General features: G+C 39.7%; 1 long non-coding RNA gene across 1 annotated transcript in view; it reads right to left on the bottom strand.

The window, feature by feature from the left end:
* The window catches only part of LOC128133106 (uncharacterized), a 29,742-nt gene extending 16,348 nt beyond the window's left edge, over nt 1-13,394 (bottom strand). Inside the window, exon 1 of the long non-coding RNA XR_008231293.1 lies at nt 13,190-13,394. This is a non-coding gene — a long non-coding RNA (uncharacterized LOC128133106). The remainder of the gene's footprint in view (nt 1-13,189) is intronic.
* Nucleotides 13,395-14,432: the final 1,038 nt, after the last annotated feature.

The following is a 14,432-nucleotide window of genomic DNA, read 5'->3' as shown; positions in this document are numbered from 1 at the left end:
CCAAAAGGTCTCGTAGAGATATAGCCTCGAGTGGCTTATGTGATGTATGTAGTATTTTGGGGAACTCACTAAGCATTTATGCTTACCGTGTTATGTGATATGCGCGAGATGGCGCCGACATGATTTGTACACACTGACAGAGGATTTTGTACTTCAGATTCTGGGATATGTTTTATCGTGATAACATTTGATACACTTGTGTTTTGAAATGAGTTATATGATATGTTATGGTTGAAAATGAAAAAAAAAAATTGTTTTAAATTTTCACGTCGTTACAAGTTGGTATCAAAGCCTTGGTTTGAGGGATTCGGATGCACCTTCGGGCGTATCTGAACTCAAACTGAGGATTTGAGAGAATTTTTCATAAAAGAAACAAATTTTTTTCTAAGAAGAGTAAAAGATGTTTAGAAAAAGAAAAAAGGAGCAGTGTGTACAATCAGCCAGCGCCCGAACGGTGATTTCCAAAAATACCCTTACATTATGTGTTATGAGATATTATGTGATGGGGTACGCATGCTAGAGTAGTCTAGGTACATCATATCTTAGGACTAGGGTGGCCTGATATGTGATGCCTTAGGCTAGGAGTTTATGCTGCTGTGAGATACTTTAAGTACATGTATGTAGCAGAGAGTAGCTTGTGAGAAGTCTTCTTGAGAGTAGGCTGAATTTAGAGGGTATAGAGTACTTGCAAATTGGGATCCTAGGAGGAGGACTTGGTGTGGATATGGATACTGTGTGGAAGGTAGTATTGGGCCCGTACTACTAAAAGCACCAGATCGGTAAACATTCCAAGTAAGAATCCTTAGGGTGCTAAGGAGCAAGTAGGAACGGTTGATCGGGTGAGTAATCTCGGTCGAGTCTCTGATTATTTTATGTCATATTTCAGAGGCATCATGGTGGGAACGCCCCACAACCCAGGAGGCAGTGGTACCAGTGATACTAGCGATGAGGAGATCCGTAGGATGATCCATGAGAAGGTCGACGCAACCATTCAGGCAGAGATTTCAGAGATGTTTGGGTCTATCAAGACCACGCTGATTGAGACATTCGACGATTGATATGCTGCTTTGACCGAGGTTGCTGCTTCTGCAGCCACTACAGTTGTCGTCGCTGCTAGGCCGCAAGGGGGTGACTCATTGTTGTACTGAGAGTCCAACAACACGAAGCCACCAGAGTTTGATGGGACACAGGATCCGATAGCCACGATGAGGTGGATCTCTGACGTTGAGGGATGTATCTACACTTGTTCCTGTCCGGAACATTTGAGAGTACGGTTCGCGCTGAACCAGCTTCGCTTGGGAGCGAAGGACTGGTGGAAGTTTGTGACGGCAGATTTTACTCCTGCAGAGCTTACCGCGGTGACCTGGGAGAGGTTCACCACTATATTCATAGATGATTATGTTCCCCCGATGGAGAGGGAACGTTTGGCCCAGGAGTTCCTGTCCCTCAAGCAGGGGACGGAGTCTGTGACGGTGATCACGCGGATGTTTCATGAGAGGGCGTTGTTTTTTCCCCGAGCACGTGTCTACCGAGAAGGCGCGCATGAGTCGATATTTGAGCATACTGAGGAGGGACATTCGGGAGTTCGTGGCGAACTCGACGTACCGAACATTTTCCGAGCTCCAAGAAAATGCTCGGAAGAGGGAGATTGAGCTAGAGACTCAGGCCCGGGAGGAGGCCGAGTCTCAGATGAGGGACAGGCGGCCGGTGCAGTCTCAGCCGGCAGCCAAGTGGGCAAAGCCCGCCGATACGAGATATGGAGGCCAGAAGGGCCGCACTTGTGGGAAGTGCGGTAAGGGACATGATGGAGTTTGTCAAGCAAGTGCTTGCTATAACTGTGGCAAGGAGGGGCATATAGCCAAGGATTGCCCCAAGGGATTCATGGTTTGCTTTCATTGCAACCAGACTGGCCATAAGAAGGCCGAGTGCCCGCAGATGATTCAGGGATCAGCGTAGGGATCTGCGCCTTCTTCCACTCGAGCTACGTAGAGTTGGCCTATGAAGGTCGAGGCGTCGAAGGCTCGCGGCAGAGCCATGTAGTTGACCGCGGAGGAGGTCCACGTAGCACCTGATGTTGTGGCTGGTATGTGATCTTTTGCTTATTCTTTTGTTTATATATATGGTGCTTATATGTGATATGTTTAGGTACTTTTCTTGTGAATTTTGTACCTGCTTTGGTGTTATTTGACTCGGGTGCGAGTCGATCTTTCGTGTCATTAGCGTTTAGTCAGCACATCAGTATCCGATGAGAGGTGTTGAGTCGACCTCTGCGAGTTTCTATAGCTGACGCGTGAGCGGTTTTTGCTACTGATGAGATTCAAGGATGTGTACTCGAGATCTTTGGTGTTGAGTTCCCGGTAGAGCTGGTCCCGATTGCGATGGGGGACGTTTGCGTCATTTTGGGCATGGATTGGTTGAGCCGATTTGGAGCTGTTATAGATTGCGAGCGTCAGATGGTGACGATACGAGACCTTAGTGGGGGAGTGTTGACAGTATATGGAGAGGGTACCCGATGTGGGTCAACATTTTTCTCAGCTTCCTGAGCGAGGCAGAGTCTACAGCAGGGTTGTAGAGGGTCTGTAGCCTTTGTAATTGATACGCAAGTTGCCGCAGAGATGCCGAGTTTTTTCGGTGAGGTTCCGATAGTACGAGAGTTTCTGGATGTTTTCCCCGAGGAGTTGTTGGGTGTGCCCTCCGAGAGGCAGGTGGAGTTTCGCATCAAATTGGTTCCAGGGGCGGAACCTATTGCCAAGGCACCCTATCGCCTTGCACCATTAGAGATGCAGGAGTTATCCTCACAGCTTCAGGAGATGTTGGGGAAGGGATTCATCCGACCGAGTAGCTCGTCGTGGGGAGCGTCGATCCTTTTTGTCAAGAAAAAGGATGGTTCACACCGGATGTGCATCGATTACCGGGAGTTGAACAAGTTGACGGTCAAGAACCGTTATCTGTTACCGAGGATCGATGATCTGTTCGAAGTTGCAGGGAGCTTCTTGGTTCTCCAAGATAGACTTGAGGTCTGGATATCACCAGATGAGAGTGCGAGATGAGGATATCCAGAAGACGACGTTTAGGACTCGTTATGGTCATTACGAGTTTGTGGTGATGCCTTTTGGTCTCAGCAATGCACCAGCAGCGTTCATGGATCTCATGAACCGAGTATGCAGGGCGATTTTGGATCGATCGGTTATTGTGTTCATTGACAATATTCTAGTGTAATCGAGATCCAGAGAGCAACATGAGGAGCATCTGAAGGTAATTCTTAGAGTATTGAGATCGGAGAGGCTTTATGCCAAATTCTCCAAGTGTGATTTCTGGTTACGGTAGGTTCAGTTCTTGGGACATCTCGTTAATCAGAATGGGATATTGGTCGATCCGGCCAAGATTGAGGCTGTTATGAGATGGGAGGTGTCGAGATCCCCCATCGGGATCAGGAGTTTTCTGGGGTTACCCGACTACTATCGGAGATTTATCAGGGATTTCTCCAAGATTGTCGTTCCCCTCACCAGATTGACCCAGAAGGGCGCTGCTTTTACTTGGGGTCCCGAGCAGCAGACCTCGTTTGAGACTCTTCGCCAGAGATTATGCAAAACCCCGGTGTCAGCCCTTCCGAAGGGAATGGAGGATTTTGTGGTGTACTGTGACGCGTCTATATCGGGGTTGGGTGCGGTGCTTATTCAGAGACGTCATGTGATAGCATACACATCGAGGCAGCTGAAGCCCCATGAGACGAGGTATCCTACCCACGATTTAGAGTTAGGGGCAGTGGTGTTCGCCCTCAAGATATGGCGCCATTATTTGTATGGGGTTCAGTGTACTATATACACGAACCACAAGAGTTTGAAGTATCTGATGGATCAACCTAACCTAAACATGCGCCAGAGGAGATGGTTGGACGTGGTAAAGGATTATGACTGTGAGATCCTGTACCACCCGGGCAAGGCTAACGTAGTAGCCGATGCTCTGAGCCGCAGGGTGTAGAATGCCTCGATACAAGATATATGTATGAGGATGACGGTGATGACTCCAGTATTGGATACCATCCGAGAGGCCCAGGCAGAGGCTGTGAGACTGCAGAACTGCAAGAGAGACAGGGTGATTGGGCAGGTGTCCAAGTTTGTTACTGATAACTGAGGGCTTATGACCTTTCACAGTTGGATTTGGGTGCCGTTTATGGGTGGAGCACGTAGCATATTGATGGAGGAGGCGTACATATCGAGATTCTCGATCCATCCCGGGGCCACTAAGATGTATTTGGACCTGAAGAGAGATTATTGTTGGCCCTGTATGAAGAGGGATGTTGCATGGGTTGTAGAGAGGTGCTTGACCTGTCGTCGGGTTAAGGCCGAGCACCAGCATCCGCATGGCAAGTTGCAGCCGCTAGAGGTTCCCCAGTGGAAGTGGGAACATAATTCTATGGATTTCATCACCAAATTTGTCACAACTGGAAATTTTGTGTCATGTAATCTATACACTCAGGTTAATGTGAATCAAAAACTTAAGAGCATGTGTGATACCTATTGTTATGACATCAAAAACTTCAATCAAATACATCATACAAGTACTACAAATAGTCATCAAACAATTGGAAACCCTAGAAGTTCTTGTTTAGGTCCACTTTGGACTAGAACTCCCTTATTGGATCCAAATGGACCAATAAGCTTCCAATTTGACTATCATGAGCTTAGAACCCTAATTGGGCTCTAATTGGACCCACATTAATTTATTTCAACATTTTGGGCTATGTTGGGCCTAGAATGAAATGAATTAAAAGCTTTGATCCATGAATAACCTAAACTAGTCCAACAAAAATGTAAAAATCCTACCACATTCTTTTAGGTTTAAAACATACCCAAACTAACTCAAATTTTGGGCTTAATGGAAAAAGCCCAAATTTTTCCTTTTCCCTTCCAAATTCTCGGCCCAAGGCCCAAGTCCAAGAAGAAATGGAAGAGTTGACTATTTGCTTGCCACCTCACTATTAACCAAAGGACTTCCATGCATGGAACTCATACTTCCAAGCACCTATCTCATCAAAGATCACTTCTCTTCTCTCCTCTCCTTCACTCTCGGCCATCTCAAACACACACACACTCACAAAAATCTCTCAAACTCTCTCAAGAACACTCCTCCCTCTCCACTTAAAGATCTCGAAATTTAGGAGGCATTCAAGAGGAAATTTCCACAAATTCTTCATCTAAGGTAAGATTATGTGTGGATCTATGACTTAGATTCTTTTTGTCATCAAAATCTTTTCCTAATCCATGCCAAAATCGTGATCTTACCTCTTAGAAGCATACCAAACTCGAGATCTTCAAGAAAAGGGTGCTAAAGCCAAAAATCACCAAGTTTTCTTCCATCTTTTCTTCAAAAACCAAAAGCTTCAAACGAGGTGAGCTTCATACCCCCTATTTTCTGTTTTTATGAGTTTTGTGGGGGGGGGATACAAGTGAAAGTGTAGATCTATATGTGTTTTGTATGCCTTGTATGATTTTTATGCTTATATGTGTGTTTTTGTGTGTTATAATGTTGGATCTAGCCATAAAACCCCTCAAAACCGAGATATATCTTATGTTAAATGATACTAGCATCAAGTATATTTCTACATACAAAGTGTTCCAAGAAAAATAGCTAAATGGCTTAATAACATTCTCATTGGGCTAAAAACTCAATTTTTGGACATAAAATGCTAAAAATATAAAGTTAAAGGGCCCAAATTGAAATCTTTCGAAATCTGATGGGTGAGATGAGTCAAAACAGTTTCCATAATGTATTTTCTGAAAATATACTTGTTGGAGGATTAAAAACATAAATTTTAAGCTTAATGGGCTAAAAATGACATTTTCGGCCCAATAAGGCCCATTATGCGAACTTTTCTGTTTTGGAGGGCCAAAACTGCGTTTTTCTGTAAAACAGTGGACTATTAGTGTTCCAAGTCCTTTTCAAAGGTTTAAAATGCTTTTTAAATTTAAAAAGGACCAAAGTTGCAAAAAATTTCCAAATTGGGCCAAAATTGTCAAAACTGCGAAAAAGAGGGGTTATAACCGAGAAAACTGCATTTTTAGGGACTTAAACTGTTTTCTATGAAAAATATGCTGAAAAATATTAATTTCAATAATTTTTGGTGTTAAAATGTCAAGAAAAATGATTTAAGGACCAAACCGGAAAGTTATTTAATTAAAGGGTTGAAAAGGTAATTTTTACAAACAATGAGGGAGTGAAATCGGAAAAATTTCAAGGCTAGTTCAATACACGCAATTTGATCAAGTAATGGCATCGCAACTATCGACGAAATACAATACACCACAAATACCAAAAAGTCGTTGTTAAACGAATTGGTTCGGTCTCGAACCAATAAAAATCCGAAACTACTAACACGACGATACCTCGATTCATACAAGTAACATTTGGGAATTCAATATACATGCGAGTGTGCACAGACGTCTACGCACCATCTTTGGGCCCCAAAAGTGTAAAATCTTGTTTGTTGGGCCTAGCTAGCCCAATGACCTGATCTTAAGGCCCGAAGACTTCTACCTTACGAGGTGTTGGGTTTTACCGATCTAACACAACGTAAAAGGACTTTCAATGGCTTGTATACTATTGGTCCCCAAGGGTCCTTTGGTATTGCTAGTAAAGTCGACGTTTCATGCGAGGCGGGTCAGGGACCCCTCGTACCTTTTTTTTATCCCCTACCGGTTAATGGAGTCATCGGGGCCTTCGTGTCCTCTTTCTCTTCGGATGTGGGGAAGTCAGGGCGGTTGGATAACGTGATTAGTACGACAACGCCTACGGGATCGTTGGTATAGCTATAAACTGGTCGTTTGTGTAACGCGGGTTTGTAGCAATTAATCATGCTCAAAAATAATCCAACGTCGCCTGGGTTTGATAACTTCACGCGTTACAATGGTTTCATTTCAATTTCATGGAAATCAAAGAATTAGGAAAACATCGGGTTTTCCTAGAGTTTTTCAATACATACGGATTCGAAATGTATACAAGTTTTATGAACAATTTTTGTAAGTATAGAAACAAACAAGCATACCTATGGATCTTCACAAACGTTTTCAAAAGCTTTTCTTTTCAGAAAATATTGGATTTTCTGGTGGTTTTCAAACGATACGAAACATTGTTTTATGAATACCGCTTATGAACTCACCAACATTTCACATGTTGACGTTTTTCAAAATACTTGTATTCTCAGGGAACCAGTGAATCAAAGGGAAATGTACTTAGTGATGGCTTGCAGTTTACTTATTAACGAATCGAACAAATTTATTTTTGGGAATGTAATGTTTAAACAATGTACTTCATGTAAACTTTACTGGTTGTACTATATTAATGCATGGTGACGAATGTTGTTACGTTTCATATATATTCAATGTTATGGTATTCAATTGAGTCACGACAGCTCCCGAACGTTTCCGCCGTCTGGTTCGGGGTGTGACAAAATTGCCGAGGATCGCGAGGGGTGTTGATGCAATTTGGGTGATTGTGGATCGGTTAACGAAGAGCGTTCACTTCCTTGCTATCAGTGAGAGCTCTTTTGTGGAGAGGCTAGAAGAGATATATGTGAGAGAGATGGTGTCGCGGCATGGAGTGCCGATCTCGATTGTGTCAGGCCGAGATGTACGTTTCACTTCCAGGTTCTGGAAGAATTTTCATGAGTAGTTGGGTACGAGATTGCATTTCAGTACTGCTTATCATCCACAGACGGACGGGCAGAGTGAACAGACGATTCAAATGCTTGAGGACATGCTTCGAGCATGTGTCATGGACTTCGGTGAAAGTTGGGATACATACCTACCCTTGGCTGAGTTTTCTTACAACAACAACCACCATTCAAGTATTGGTATGCCTCCCTTTGAGCTTTTATATGGGAGGAGGTGTCGGACCCCCATCTGTTGGGGAGAGGTACGACAACGAGTGATGGGTACCACTGAGATAGTGCTTAAGACAATGGAGCAGATTCAGCAGGTCAGACAGAGGTTACTGACGGCCCAGAGTCGCCAGAAGATTTATGCGGATAGGCGACGATCCGAGCTCGAGTTCCAGGTTGGAGACTTTGTACTCCTGAAGGTATCTCCTTGGAAAGGATTGATCCGATTCAGGAAGAGAGTCAAGCTGGGGTCCCGATACATTGGTCCTTTCAGGGTGATCGCTAGAATGGGCAATGTAGCATACCGTTTAAAGTTACACGAGGAGTTGATTCAGATCCATGATACCTTCCACGTATCCCAGTTGAGGAAGTGTATAACCGATGAGACAGAGGTAGTGCCTCTAAAGGATATTCAGGTGGATGCGAGCCTGAATTACATTTAGAGGCCGATCACGATCTTGGATCAGAAGATCAAGGTTCTGAGGAACAAGGAGATGCCTCTGGTTCAGGTCCAGTGGCAGCATCGGAGAGGGTCCGAGCTTACTTGGGAGCCGGAGTCGGATATGTGGGAGCAGCATCCAGAGTTATTTGCAGAGTGAGACTTCAAGGGCGAAGTCTGATTCTAGTAGGGGAGAATTGTAACATCAAGAAATCAGGTATAACTATTTAATCCCTCTTCTTTTCCAAGTTGTCAAAGCTAGCCCATGGAAGGGATTTTGTAGCAAATGAGTACGCTGGGCGCACTGAAGAGTACGTTGCGCGTACTCATGGGCGTGATCTTGACGCAGATGCTTCCAAGTATGCTGGGCGTACCATAGTGTATGTTGGGCATACTGGGCTCAGTCATGAAACCCTAAATGAGACTTGTGCACTATAAAAGGAATGCTATGGCCTCCATCCCAGCCACCATTCCAGTGAGTGAAACCCTAAAGGAGCTAAACCTTCGTTCTAAACTTGTGTGGTTGTGTGTTTTTGAAGCTTGAAAGTGTCTTTGTGTGCTTGTGAAGAAGAAGAAAGGGCCTTAAAGAGGAAGGATTGGAGTCCAAGCTTCTAGATCTGAGCTTAACTGAGTGGGGAGCTTCTCACAAAGGTAAAAAGCTTCAAACTTTACCACTCTTTGGTTATGAACTTCATATAGGAGCATTTTTAGGGTTTAAGTCCCAAAGGTGGAAACTTTTTGAGTAAATGGTCTCCATAAGCCTTGATCTACCCTATCTCAGTGTATTTTATGTTGTAGATCCATAAAAATCCAATCTTGGACGTTAAGATTAAGTCATGCATGAGATTAAGGCTTAATAGGGAAAGAGGAAATGTGTTTGAAGTGATTGGTGACCTTTACAGCCATGCAAAGGCTTAAAGGTTTCGACTTTATGGCTTAAGAGACAGTAGACTGCTTGGATCTATGATATGAGCTTATGTCTTAATCTATTCAGACCAAAAATCATGAAAGTATGAAACTGGGCATTACACTGGGCGTAAACCCAGTACGCGTCGCGTAAGGGTCGGGTACCCCGATTCTGGATGACCACGGAGTATGCCCCACATGCAGAGCTAGTACGCACAACGTAACTCCCTGCAGTTGACTTTTGTTGACTTTTAAGGTTTGGTCAACATGTGGACTTTTGGACCATTAGAGGGATAAAATGGTCTTTTAGCCTTTTGAAAGAACATAGGAAGGGATTGGTCTAGCCTTGAGAGCCGTTATTGATTTGTGATAATTAGTTTATGTAATTAGACGGGGGCTAGGTCATTGTTTCGAGTACGGGGAGATCGAGCACGTGAGTGACTAGACATCATATACCGGAACAAATGGTTATCTTGATTCATTAGAAATTGGACAGGTAAGGAAATTTCTTGTTGAGTTACGTACTTACTTAAAAACCAATAAACCGCAGTTTCAAGAAATAATATCTTCTACCAAGACATTCACCGAGGAAGCAGAAGCCATTTTGAAAGAAGCTATTAAGGAACAGAGGGAACGTTTTATACTTCAGGAACAAGCAGCCTAAACAAATTGATCACCTTTTTCAATAATTTTTTAAATAAAATAAAAAGGGCACTCAAGCGTTTCGGAGTCAAATCATTCAAAATTTATTTTTTGATATCTAAATCTAAAAAAATATCTGGAAAAAAATTGCGTCCAATAGGATTTGAACCTATACCAAAGGTTTCATACGAGGTGAGTCTTCTCACTATACCTTACCTTGAATGGTAATTATGTGTGACCGGAACGTCTTATGTGCTATAACGAGTATGTGATATATGTTTCTATGTGATATGTATATGTTATGTATGTTATCATGGGAAGGCAAATGCGTGACAGTACACGTCCATCAGCAGGAATGAATATTTCGCGTTATTATATTACTCTGAATTTAATGAATGTAATCTGGAACAAATGGTTTTCTTAATACAGGTTTTATAATGTGGAGTTTTACCTTAAGAAAAATGAAAATTTTTTATTTTGAAAATGGGACGTTACAGACCCGTTGTTATTATGAATGGTTATGTGTGATGTATGTGATGTTTTGAGGAACTCACTAAGTTTTGGCTTACAATTGTGGGTTTATATGTTTCAGGTACTTCTGAGGATCGGGGCAAAGCGAAGGCGTGACTGTACGCATTATCTAACATTCTTCATGATTTTCGGTGATGCTACATTTTGATACTCTGATTTTGGTTCTGTACTTGTGAAACAGTTATTCTGGTGGTGTTTGATTTTATGAAAATGGCTTTTATTCCTTCTTAAAAATAAAATCTTTTACCGTGGTTTTTGAGATGTTACAATAAAATTTGAAAGTTTTTTAGCTTTTCAGTCTTCTCGAGTCGAGTTCTCTTTACCCATTTTACCCGAACCCACTATACTCGTTACCCGTTACACGTAGCACTTTAACTTATATCGGTTCTAAGAAGTCCGATCTTTGTTCAGTTCTGACTCTGGACTAGATTTTATGGTTTGTACTTCATCCTTATGATAAAGCAAGTTTGGTAAAAAGAATATTTCATGGAATAATTTTATCATCCTATTACTAAAACTAGGTAATGATCATTTATAATATACCTTCCTAATATATTTTGGGAAAATCTCCGATAAAGTCATAATATCTACAGTATAATTCCAAATTAAATTTGTTTACAAAAAATGGCAGAATACTAACTTAACTTCAAAATAACCATTTTGCTTGGTTTTGTAGATTTAGCCAGTATTATGTATTTTTCTTTAATTTGATCAAAATATTGGACTTTTATGAAGATTTCATTATTTTTAATTAATAACCAAAATATCGAGACTTTTCTCGAAGATTACATTTGAAGTAATGTATATTGTTATTAACAAATCATTTATAAGTATTATAGATCTTTTTAATTATAAACAAAAGAAATAAAGTTTGGAATGAAAATGTGGACAAAGTAACCCCCCCCCCCCCCCCCCTTCTCAATATTGGTTGTTGACAATTTCAAATTGTCTACATTCCTCTTTTACATCGTTGTTGGTATCATGATGAGAAACACTTTGTGTATGTTCCTCTTATGTTCTTAACCACAACTATCAACTAACGTACATACCTTACATGATAACAACCACTAGATAACACACAACCACTAAGATTGAAAAGTCAACCTAGCATAACAGTTAAGGTATGGATGTTGGCAATTATGTTAAAAAAAACATAAGAGAGACACTTACATGGTGTATGTCACTATGATACTCACAACGATGAATAAAGAAAACGTTGAGAGTTTGAAGTTATCAACAAGCAATATGGATGATATTTAGTCCACCTTTTCATTCATAAAAATTAACAACAAATGTATTTTTTTTTTTTAGAAAAATCTCATTATTTTGGTTATTGGTTAAAAACAACGTAATCTTCATAACTTTTGACCGATTGAACAAAAATTAAGATAAAATACTAGCTAAATCTACAAAATTTGCAAAAATGGCTATTCAAAAGTTTTACCTAGGATTCTGTCAGTTTTTATAAAAAAAAAATATTTAAAATTAAACTAGAAACCAACCCAAAATGAAAACTTATTAAAAAAAATCCCATATATATTTTATTTCTACTTTTGGTATTAACCTTATCTTTAATTTGGTGGTACATGACTACAAACTTCAAAGACGGATCTCAATGAAAATAAACATTGAAGGCTAAACAAACTAACCCAACACTGTATTGGCCCAATCTATCTTGAACCAAATCATGGATCATGGATAAGATGGGTGTTATTCCTGTTTCATTAACGAAGAAGTGTAGTTACGTTTTTTAATCACTTACTAATAAAAGTCAAGTTCTTATATATAGCTATACAATATGAGTTGATTCATTGTGGATGTTGGCCTCAGAAAAACTCTATAAGTGCATCTTTAATTATAAAGTTCTTTTTATCAAGGGTGAGAATTTTCGTCATGATACTAACCCGATACCGCAATAAATGGATTTAGTTTGAGATTTATGACCCATCAACCTGTCAACCCGTCAAATAAACGGGTCTTGTTCGGTTTAGTTATTTGGTTCATGGTTCAACCCGTTTATTTTATTTAATTTTTTAATTTTATTTCCACTTTAAGTTGTAAAGGGTATTACCACTTTAAATCAGGCTGCCAAGGTGTTTCCCTATTTGGTGAAAACATGAAATGAGCCTGGGCGGAGCACAAAGATTATAGTTGGAGGGGTAGAAATCAAAACTTCACATATAAATAATTTTGATTTGATATTGGTTCTCCATTACATGAAAAATTAGCCGTAGCTGTATTTGCATCCAAAACAATTGACCATAATTGTTTGGAATATTATGAAAAACTTCCATGTTTTTTTAGAAAACATGTTAATACTTGATTTTATTTTAATTAATGTACATTAAAAAACATAATTAACTAACAATTAAAAAAAACCAAATGAAAGAATAATTAACAATTGTATTTGTCATACTTATTATTTTTAATTTTCGACCGTAATTCTTTTACAGCAATTATAATTATATTTTAGTGAAAATATAAAATTAACTAATAATTAGTAAATATAAAAAACTAACAAATAATATATACGTCTTTAACAAACCAACATATCCTAATTTCTAATTGAATTTTTGTAAGATTTATTTTTGCTATAACTTTATCTGTTTAGCAATATAATAATCTATAAAGTACAAAACAATAAAAAAATAATAAAGTTTTGTTTCAGGTAAACAAGTACCTACGTCCTGTAGTCCTAGTCTTGATATGTCTTTCAACTTTTAAATATAATATCTCATATTGTAGTGAAAGAAAAACAAATAAATTAGAGATAGAAAGAAATACAAACTTACAACTCCGACGAAGAGGACTTTAATTGGAGTGCAAAGACAATATAAGAACAAACAGAGGTCATCACAAGTCCGGCTATAGAGGAAGCACCGGATAACGACAGTCGGAGTATCAAACGGTGAAGAGGAAGCACCAGCGAACGACAAGCAACAGTCGGCGAACAACAGAAAGGAGACTAGAGAGACTGATTCGTACTCTTTAGTTTAAGGGGTGACTATCTTTTTTTCCGTTGAACAGTTCTTTAAAGAGGTTTTATTTCCAAATCAGTTGGTAACCTAATATGATAAATTTCGATTTTTTTCCAGTATTTCGGTGTTTTTTGTTAATAAGTTATCTAGTTTCCTAATTTTTTAATTACCTTTATAATATTCTTGTTTACTTATAATGAATAAACGAGGGGGGCAGAATAATATTGAAAATATAAAACCAGTATTATACATAAACTCTAGGTATTATAAGTTCAAAAATCGGGAAGGGGGGGGGGGGGGGGGGGGGGGGGGGGAGGGGGATGTCCCCCCTACCCCTATAAAGGATCCGCCATTGCCTGTGAATATTTGAACCTTATAATATATCAATCTTAAGTTATGTGACTATGTTTATCGGTCTATGTATGTTGCGTGTTCTAAATTAAACCAATCATCACTATCACACAAATAATATATTGGTTCATGGGTCAACCCACCAACCTAAATATGACCCATGAACCTACGAACCAATATATATAAACATGTTAGACGGTTTGTGTCCGTGTTGACGCTTCCAACCTGCTAACCCGTGACACGAATAATTATATGAGTCGTATACAAGTTGATATATTTTGACCCGTCAGCCAGCGACCTATCAACTCGAATTCAACACGATTGTCACCCCTACTTTTTATTATTTAAAAAATAAATTTGGAAATTTTTTACTATTAGAGACAAAAACTAATTCGATGGGTCATTCCAAACACTTATTCTTTATTAATCTTTTAATTTCTTTTAGGCTTTGTCAAATTTGATAACTAACATTTTATTTTACTCCTAACTAGTGGAAAGACTCGGGAATCATCTCGGACCGTTTTTTGTGTTTTATATTAAAAATGTAAAATTTTGATTGTAATGACCAAAAGTGTCAAAATGGCTAAATAATTAAATGGGTTGGAATTAACAAGTTTTTAGAAAATGGACCAAAGTTGTCAATTCCTTACAGTTTTGTGGCCAAAATTTGAATATTAAAAGGTTCCCAAAAAATATAAAAATTTTG

This window comes from Lactuca sativa, chromosome 3 (genome assembly GCF_002870075.4).
Source record: "Lactuca sativa cultivar Salinas chromosome 3, Lsat_Salinas_v11, whole genome shotgun sequence".
In the NCBI taxonomy this organism is placed as follows: domain Eukaryota; kingdom Viridiplantae; phylum Streptophyta; class Magnoliopsida; order Asterales; family Asteraceae; genus Lactuca; species Lactuca sativa.
Note: the sequence above shows the minus strand (reverse complement) of the source record. Positions and strands in the feature narration are given on the sequence as shown.